Source organism: Aquarana catesbeiana, linkage group LG03 (genome assembly GCF_042186555.1).
Source record: "Aquarana catesbeiana isolate 2022-GZ linkage group LG03, ASM4218655v1, whole genome shotgun sequence".
NCBI classification, from domain to species: Eukaryota; Metazoa; Chordata; class Amphibia; order Anura; family Ranidae; genus Aquarana; species Aquarana catesbeiana.
Window position 1 is genome coordinate 155,085,499 of NC_133326.1, and position 10,340 is coordinate 155,095,838.

At 41.2% G+C, this 10,340-nt stretch overlaps 1 protein-coding gene across 4 annotated transcripts in view; it reads right to left on the reverse strand.

The window, feature by feature from the left end:
- The window catches only part of SFMBT2 (Scm like with four mbt domains 2), a 254,257-nt gene extending 246,176 nt beyond the window's left edge, over positions 1-8,081 (reverse strand). The window contains exon 1 of one of the 4 annotated variants that reach the window (XM_073619432.1): positions 7,593-8,081. The gene's annotated coding sequence lies outside the window, so the exon portion shown is untranslated. Of the gene's footprint in view, positions 1-519; positions 978-7,215; positions 7,414-7,592 lie in introns of those variants that run through there. The other 3 variants (XM_073619433.1, XM_073619431.1, XM_073619434.1) reach the window with 3 other exon arrangements.
- Between the last annotated feature and the right edge of the window lie 2,259 nt (positions 8,082-10,340).

A 10,340-nucleotide genomic window follows, 5' to 3' on the forward strand; every position in this document is an offset into this window, starting at 1 on the left:
TTTGCTCCATGTGCATGGATGTTAATATTGCCGCTCAGATCAATGTAGAAATAAAATGTAATTTGAGCATTTAGCCCACTGATCACGTGACCTACAACATCAACATGTCACAGCAGCCTTGTCACAGGAGCTTGTGCTCTGTCATCCCCTGACCACATCAAAAAACTTGGGTGACATTACTAGCCACAGCCCGTCCATGTGTCACTCAGAACACAATGTTCTAGGAAGCAGATCTTCCAAGCACACCCACTGACACAGTCTGGAAATGAAGATTTGAATAATACATGCGCATCAGAATAGAAAGCAAAGGATTGCATTGAATTTATTACAGCAATCTATGCAATTAGAACAGATCCCCCCAGCTGGCTGATGCATCACTGTTTTCAGTGTGCAAAGAAGCTTCCAGCAATGAATCCACCGCACTTTTCTATTACTTAGCTGAACAAATAATACAACAAAATCAGCAAACAGTGAATGCAATGGTGACAAGTGACTCTAATGACAAGCAGAGCCATGTACCTGGGATAGCAGAGGTGATTGGCTTTTTCCAAGTGACATAAGCCAATGCATGGCTCTTCAGCTGCTCCTGCCATCCACTGCTGATCCACAAGTGTATTCCATCCAAAATAAACCAATGCGATCAATCAGCTGCTCAGAACATCTCCACCTGTGATCCCTATGATGTGTAGAGTCCCCAGGTGACCATCCTTTCTGCAAGCCCCAGCAGAGGAACCTGAGCAGCAGCCAACTCCAGATGACCCGAGCAAAGTGTAATTTCCAAACCCAAGGAGGAAAAAGCTGTGAAATAATCCAAGCGAGACGAATACCCCCTTCACTGAGCCATCCGGAGAGCCGATCTTCTGCTGACAGACACTTTCCAAGCTGTGCAGTGTGTGCGATCAGCAGTCAACTGGACTGATCCCCGACGGGTCCTCCACCTAATTCCGTGATCGTCAGCACACACGTCAGTGGAGGAGGTCACAGAGCTCATGTGTGCTTCTCTCAGCACAAGAATCCGATCTACACCAGCTCTGCACCAGCAGATATGTTGCCAAACTCTGCTAGATGGGGGAGGAGGGGACCGCATGGGGGAGAAGCTAGCAAGCATTGCATGGTGGGCTTCAAGAGGATCACAATCATCTTCTTCACTGCCAGGGGATGTGGCATGTTCTATTCATGGTAGCCACTCTACAGCCTGACAATCGGGGTGAAGACTTGGGGGCTATTGTATCCCACTGAAAAGCCACTGGATACAATGCCATGGAAACTGAGCTTTCCAGTACAAGAATCTATACCTGAGCCTCCATGTCAATGACTGCCTCTTCTCACTCAATTCCTCAATGTTTGATACTCTTCTAGTAATGTCCAAACTTTCCTTTGTTGGTGATGCACCAGCTAAAGTCATACATAAACCCCATTTCAATTGCTGGCTCTTATTAGCATCTTAGTGTAAGGACTGATACTCATCCAGTAAAGTATTTTTTGGTGTAGAACCAGCAAAAGTCATACACGAACCTCATTTCACTGGTTAGCAGTAGCACTTATTAGTATCTTGATGTAAGGATTGATACTCATACAGTAAAGTCTTTTCCCTTGTTGGTGAATGCACCAGCTACAAACGAACACCATTTTAGCAGAGAAGTCTTCTTAGTTACTTAATAGTTCAAAGATGGATGCTCATCCAGTAAAGTCCAAACTTCTCATTGTTGGTGATGCACCGGCTAAAAGCATACATGAACCTCATTTCAAGGGCTAGTTCTTATTAGTTTCTTGATGTAAGGTTTGATACTTCTACAGTAAAGTATTTTACTATGTTGGTGATGCACCAGCTAAAGTCATAAATTAACATAATTTCAATGGCTAGCTCTTATTAGTTGCTTGATTCAAGGTTTGATACTGGTCCAGTAAAGTATTTTCCCATGTTGGTGATGCACTATCTAAAGTCATATATTGACCTCATTTCATGCTTATCTCTTAGTTTCTCGATGTAAGGTTTGATACTCCTACAATAAAGTATTTTCCCTTGTTGGTGATGAACCAGCTAAACTCATAAATGAACCTCATTTCAATGGCTAGCTCTTATTAGTTGGTTCATTCAAGGTTTGATACTCATCGAGTAAAGTCCTTTCCCTTGTTGTTGAATGCATCAGCTACAGTCATAAATGAACCTCATTCTAACAGATGACTATAGTTACTTATGGTTCAAGGATTGATACTCATCCAGTCCAAATTTCCCCTTGTTGGTGAAAGCTAAACTCACAAATGAACCTCGTTTCATTAGCTTGCTCTTGTTAGTATCTTGGTATAAGGTTTCATACTCATACAGTAAACAATTTTCCCTTCTTGGTGAATGCACCAACTACAATTATTTTAAGAGATGAGTCTTCTTAGTTACTTAGTGGTTCAAGGATGGATGATACTCATCCAATAATGTATAAACTTTCCCTTGATTAATACACCAGTTACAGTCAAAAATGAACCTCATTTCAATGGCAAGCTCTTATTAGTTGCTTGTTTCAAGGGTTGATACTCATCCAGTAAAGTAATTTCCCTTGTTGGTGAATGCACCAGCTACAGTCATAAATGAATCTTACTTTAGTGGCTGGCTCTTCTAAATTTCTTATTAAGTAAACTCTTCCTTGATGGTGAATGCAGCAGCTACAGCTATAAATGAACAAAATTTTAATGGCTGACTCTTCTTAGTTGTTTATTGGTTTAAACTTTGATACTTATCTAGTAAAGTCACAGCTTTCCTTGGTGGTAACTGCACATATGGTAATATTTGAAGGACTGGCTCTTCTTGGTTATTTACTGGTTGGAGTTCAAACTTTCCCTTGTTGGTTATACACCAGCTACAGTCATTATTGAGTCTTATTTTAATGGCTGGCTATTCCTTTTTGCTTAATTCAAGGTTTGATACTCATCCAATGAAGACCAAACTTTCCCTTGTTGGTTATACACCAGCTACAGTCATTAATGAGCCTTATTTAAATGGTTGGCTCTTCCTTTTTGTTTGATTCAAGGTTTGATACTCATTCAATAAAGACCAAACTTCCCCTTGTTGCTGATGCACCAGCTAGAGTCATGAATGAACCTAATTTTAATGGCTGGCTCTTAGTTGTTTAGTTAATTATAATGTGGTACTCATCCAAAAAAGTCCTTTCTTTGCCTGCACCAGTTACACCCATAAATTAATTTATAGTTCCTCCCTTACCATTTAGAGTAAACACAATTGCTATGAGGAACTCACTTTTGTAAAGGTCTAAATTTCCAACATCTAATAACTCCCATGTCCTTAGAGCACCCTATACACTTCTTCTTTCATACAAAGCATGCATCCCACAATTACTCCCTTGTTTCTCAAGGTTACAAAGCAATAGCCAACCCTGAGGTATAAGACACCACACTCTGAGACATAAGGTTACAAATCAACTTGATCAAACATAATGCATAGTCCTGACATCCGACATATAAGATATATAGCAGGACTGATCAGAAGCAATCATAATGGTAGTCTGGTAGAAAGCTCAGGCTGGCATGGATAGCACTGGATAATGGACATTCTAAGCCACCACTCAGCTTTTAGCTGTCACATAACTAAAGCAGCTTAAACGTTATTGCATACATTTGATTGGCTGTTCTTGACAACACCCCGCTTCTCCTTTTACAAAATACCGGTAAGACGAAATAAATGTCCAAGTCAAAAATCTAATTCACGATTACAATGTTTATTAGGCTTCCATACTGCACTGCCATTAGAGGTTATCTGTCATTAGTGTGCAATCCAACAATGAAGGGATCATGCACATCACACACATCACCCGACAATTGGCAATATTAATACAATATGCCCTGACAAGCACAATGATCAATCGTTCCTACAAACATATAATACACTGTTCCAAAAGGCATATACTTAGTAAAAAAAAGAAGAAGAAAAAACAGAACAAGAAAATATCCTACAAAAGACACATTTTGTGTACATTGACACCATGACTTGTAACATGATAAATAATCTATAGATTAAACATCGGGCACAATTCTTTGCAGATCTGGACGGCAGTTCATGTTTATTAACAATTCTCGACTATAAACTGCATAGCAAACAACAAGAACACATAGTAACAAGAATACACAGAGGATAAACATAAAAGACAAACACTCCAAGGAGCAGCAACAACACTGTGACCACACACTGGATTTATATTTCTGCTTGTGACAATGTAAAGGGGGGGGGTGTTATCACAATGACAGGGATCTAGTGGCTCTGGTGGTGATCGTATAATATTCGTCAACCATTTTAGCTAAACTAAGGAAACTGTGCCTCTCATTTGCTGTGTCAGCTCCTTTGCACATGCGTACGAGCCAGTTTTAAGGCAGCTATTTGTGTATTCTGCCAATACAGCTGGGCGCCTGCAGTACAGCACAGGGTTAACAATGTACCTGGCACACAGCACACAGCCCTGCCTGGGGACTCATTAAGCTCTTCTGCATTGCTAAAGCAACAGGGAGTTGGGCTCTTGTCGCATTTCTTGTCCCTGATGCCATTGACAGTCATGTGCCTCCCCTGCACACAGTCTAGAGGGACTCTACACCTCCATATGTCCAAGGAAACACACAATGCATTAGAGTCTTTGCAGAACTACAAGCACCAGCCTGCCCTGCAGCCATGTGCACTGGCCAGCACATCTGACATGAAAACGTAAAGTACATCTTAAACCAAGAAGAAAATGTTATGTTCTATTGCAGGTGTGCTGTCTGCATTAGTTTTTTACAAGCACATAAAATACCAGTTGACCCTACCAGAAAGCAATTGTTCTTATGACCTCTTTCTAGAAATCTCAATGTTATCAGCCTTCACAATTTCCTTCTGTGAACTACAGAACACTCTCCCATCCCATGCTATAGAGATCAGGGGAGGTGTCTCCCTATTTCTGCAAACACAGAAAAGTACCAGTTGTCCTTGCCAGGAATTTGGTGTTCTTGTTATTTCCTGCGAATGTAACTGAAGTCTCGATGTTATCAATCTTTCTAGTTCGTTTTAGGGCACTACAGAAAACTGCCCTGTGTTTAGGAGAGGGGGAGGTGTTTGTAGCCCAAATTAGCCCAATGTTGCTCCTCCATAGATATAGTACAGTAAGTGAGAGGTTGTCACCCTAGGAGAGGAAGTGTGCTACTGGCTGCATCACAAGGTAAAGGAAAAACAGCCTGAAAAAGGTAAACTAATGAAGTCACATCTAAGAACTGGAAGATGGAAAGATTATGTATTTGTGGGGTTCAGAAACACTTTAACTTTATAACAAAGCACCCTGGATTAATCCAAACATAAAACAAAGCACCCTGGATTAATCCAAACATAAAACAAAGCACCCAGGATTATTCCACATAAAATTGCTTTTAACTATTCCCTATCCAAATGCTACAGCCTGATGGAAATTAAGGTTATATTGTAATGTACAATGCACAGGAATGGATACCTTGGGGTTGATTTTCTAAAGGAAAATGGTCTGCTTACTTTCCAAGGGAAGTTGCTATTTGCAAGGGAACTTTTCCCTAGTTTAGTGAACCTGGTGAAAATTCACTTTGCAATGTATGCCCAGTCAAGTTCAAGAAAAACAATATTTTTGCTTGCATATGATTGGACAATGAATGTCAGCAGATCTCCGCCCTATTCACTAAGCTCTGGAGAAAATTCCCTTGCAAAGTGAATAGGCTGTTTGACTTCAGTAAACCAACCCCTTATGTTTTGTACAAAAATAGTGCTGGATTAATCCAAGCATGAAACTCAACACCCAGGATTATTCCAGATAAGATTGATTTTAACTATTCCCTATCCAAATGCTACAACCTGTTACAAATAAAGGTTATATGGTTATGTACAATGCACAGTAATGGATGCCTTGGGGTTGATTTACTAAAGGCAAACAGGCTGCTTACTGTCTAAGTGAAGCTGCTGTTTGCAAGGGATTTTTCCCCTAGCTTAGTGAACCTGGTGAAAATTCACTTTGCAATGAATACCCAATCAAGTGCAAGAAAAACAACATTTTTGCTTGCACATGATTGGATGATGAAAGTCAGCAGGTCCTTGCCCCATTCACTAAGCTCTGGAGAAAATTCCCTTGCAAAGTGAACAGTCTGTTTGCCTTCAGTAAACCAACCCACTTATGTGTTGTAAAGAAATAGAGCTGAATAAATCCAAGCATAAAACTCAACACCCAGGATTGTTGCAGATAAAATTGTTTTTAACCATTCCCTATCCACATGCTACAACCTGTTACAAATAAAGGTTATATGGTACAATGCACAGGAATGGATACTTTGGGGTTGATGTATTAAAGGCAAACAGGCTGCTTACTGTCTAAGTGAAGCTGCTCTTTGCAAGGGAATTTTCCTCTAACTTTAGTGAACCTGGTGAAAATTCACTTTGCAATGAATACCCAATCAAGTGCAAGAAAAACAACTACTAAAGGCAAACAGTCTGCTTACTTTCCAATGAAAGCTGCTCTTTGCAAGGGAATTTCCCCCTAGCTTAGTGAACCTGGTGAAAATTCACTTTGCAATGAATACCCAATCAAGTGCCAGAAAAACTATTAAATGTAAAGGCTACAACCTATTACAAATAAAGGCTATATGGTTATGTACAATGCACAGGAATGGATATTTTGGGGTTGATTTACTAAAGGCAAACAGGCTGCTTACTTTCCAAGGAAAGCTGCTCTTTGCAAGGGAATTTCCCCCTAGCTTAGTGAACCTGGTGAAAATTCACTTTGCAATGAATACCCAATCAAGTGCAAGAAAAACAACATTTTTGGACATTTTGCACATGATTGGACGATGAAAGTCAGCAGATCCTTGCCCCATTCACTAAGCTCTAGAGAAAATTCCCTTGCAAAGTGAACAACCTGTTTGCCTTCAGTAAACCTACAAAAACAGAAGAAGTTGTGAATGTGTTGGAGTGTGAGCACACAAGTATGTGTGTGTTGTGATGACATGTATGTAGAAGCACAGGGCTGTGCTGGCAGTGACAGTGTTCCCAGGACTGCCATGTCAGTGGAGGGATCATGAAGGATGGACCTTAGTCCTCCGCCTGGACTTTACACACTGACAAGTCTGCTGGAGGAAAAAATCATCCCACCATCACACCGCCTCTGTTTCTTGTTTCATTCGCTAAAACACCTCCTGAGACAACAAATGAAAGTGAAAGGGAAGACCTACCTTGCACGGTTTGTTTTTTTCCCATGACAATCTATCCGGTGTGCCGGTGTAGCAGGCGGTGGCGGTGACAGTGACAGTGGGGAGGTACACAGCGCCTGCCTGCTCTCTGCCTGCTCTCTGTCTGCTCTGCCTTGTCTCCTTTGTAACTTTTAAAGTGATTTTCCACTTCGACTCAAATACAAGTTACGAGTCATTTCGAAAGAACGTCACATGGCCTGCAAGAGGCAGCCGACAGATCCCAGCACTTCCTATCCCCCGATCTAATAGGGATCTGCTGCGATCCGGCCCCGACACATCGGATCGCACATCGGATCGCACACACACACACACACACACACACACACACACACAAACACACACACAGCTGTCCGCCTTACCCGGATGAAGTTTATTGTAGAGATCGGGGCACTCCTCGGTGTGCTGTGTGCAGTGCAGCTCCTTCCAACATGGCATCCACCCAGAGCAGCACATGCACCGACTGCTACTACTACACCATTTTCACACTACTCCCTCCATGACCTTTACAGCAACATTCCTGAGCCAATTAAAAAGTGTTTGTCAGCCAAGCCTCCTCTACCAATGCCTATTGATAGCCTGCTCTGATCCCAGCATTGTCACTGGGCATGTGACATATGACAGCTTTGGTGGCTGCCATCACTCACTGTGCACCGCCACTGTCATTGTCTCTGCCATGGCTGCCAGCTAATAGCTTTTGCCCTTTTATTTATTTTTTTTTTTTTTACAGGTTGTGATAAAAGGAGAAAACTTGGATTAGGTTTCCCTTATCAGTTACTAAAGTGTAAATATAATAATAGTATACTTAGAAAAGGTAATTATAATAACACTGACAATGTATACTGTCACAACAGTCCCTGCCCTGAGGAGCTTACAGTTTAGGAATCTCATATACTAGGGGAAATTTCAAGCACATACAACATGCAAACCCCATGCAGGCTGGGGTTCAATCCAATGACACAGTGGCACCAAGCCACTGTTGGTGCCCAAAATATTGAAGCTTACAAACCCTAGATGTTTTTCTGTATTATTTTTCTTTTTTTAGGATGTTTCCCTTTATTTTCACCTTTTATGATCCCCCAGTAACACACTTCGGGGGTATTTACTAAAACTGGAGCACTCTGCTGCAGCTGTGCATGGTAGACAATCAGGAGTTGATTTCCTAAAACCAAAGAGTGCAAAATCTGGAGCATTGTTGGCAAGGTTGCAGTGGGGTGGGACTGAATCTTGTTCTGTGTGGCTGAGGTGGTCTGGTAGTGACTACCATTGTGCATGGTAGCCATGGTAGCCACTGTGCTGCCCAGTATATTGAAACTTACAAATCCTAGATGTTTTTCTGTATTATTTTTTTTTTTTTTGATTTTTCCCTTTATTTTCACTCTTTATGATCCCCCCTCCCCCCCAGTAACACACTTGGGGGGCATTTACTAAAACTGGAGCACTCTGTTGCAGCTGTGCATGGTAGACAATCAGAGATTGATTTACTAAAACCAGAGAGTAAAAAATCTGTTGCAGCTGTGCATGGTAGACAATCAGAGGTTGATTTACTAAAACCAGAGAGTAAAAAATCTGTTGCAGCTGTGCATGGTAGCCAATCAGCTCCTAACTTCAGCTTGTTCAATTAAGCTTTCACAATAAAACCTAGAAGCTGATTGGTTTCTATATGTAGAGCTGCACCAGATTTCGCATGATCCAGCTTTAGTAAATTAATCCCTCAGGAGTTGATTTACTAAAACCAGAGAGTGCAAAATCTGGTGCAGTTGTGCATGGTAGCCAATCAGCTTCTAACTCAGCTTGTTCACTTAAAGCGGAGGTCCACCCTAAAATAAAAAATTACATTAACATTCTTCAAAAAATCTATTAAAAAAATTTGAAAAAAAAAACATTTTTTTACTTACCAGAAACGCCTGTTGCTAGGCAGTCTTCCTAATCTGCCACTTCCTATACCACGGAGCTCTTCTTTTACTTCCTCCCTCGTGTGCTCTTCTGGGTAATGGGGCACACTGTCTTCTGGGACCTGTGTGTGTCCCAGAAGACAGCCGGCCATTCACAAAGCGCCACGCGACTCGCGCATGCGCAGTAGGAAGCGGGCAGTGAAGCTGCAAGGCTCCACTGCCGGTTTCCCTTTGTTAGGATGGCGGCGCCGGCACACTAACCGACGGACGGTTCGGCCTTGGGGGGCCGACATCGCAGGCTCCCTGGACAGGTAAGTGTCCTTATTAAAAGTCAGCAGTGACAGTGTTTGTAGCTGCTGACTTTTAAAAAAAATAAAAATCAGCTGGAACACCGCTTTAAGCTTTCACAATAAAACCTGGAAGCTGATTGGTTTCTATTCAGAACTGCGGCAGATTTTGCACACTCCAGTTTTAGTCCTGCATGGGTTTCCTCCGGGTACTCCGGTTTCCTTCCACACCCCAAAGACATGCTGGTGAGTTAATTGGCTTCTGTCTAAAATAGCCCTAGTATGTGTATGAATGTGAGTAAGGGACCTTAGATTGTAAGCTCCTTAAGGGCAGGGACTGATGTCAATTGTTATTATTATCATTATTATTATTATTATTATTATTATACAGGATTTATATAGTGCCAACACTTTAAACAGCACTTTACAATGTAAAGGGGGCAGTTAATGTACAATATATATATATAAAGCTCTGTGTAAATTGACTGCGTTATATAAGTACCTGTAATAAATAAATATGTAAATCTCTCTTTTCCTAGGATGGCAACTCTTGATCCCCCACTGTATCTTTGGAGGAGCACCATAGCTTTGATCAGATAACAGCATTGTCAATCTGTGGTGAGATGGACTTGTAGGTCTAGATGGACTTTACAAAAGTAGCTCACAAATTAAAGCCAAACGCCAACTAACATCTTTTTTTAAGCAGCTGCAGCTTTTGAGAACAAGGTTTTACATAAATGAACAAAAAGCTGACCATTATAAGCACCCCTGGCAGTGTTAAATTGAAACTCTTAAGGTTTGACCTCATATTATATGTTTTTGGTAAATTGGAAGACAAAAATCTGCAGAAAATCTAGTGTGTATGGGTCTAAGAATTGCTAATAAATCTTTGTCTTTTGGGGTTTAGATGCATGTGAGACCTAGCTCA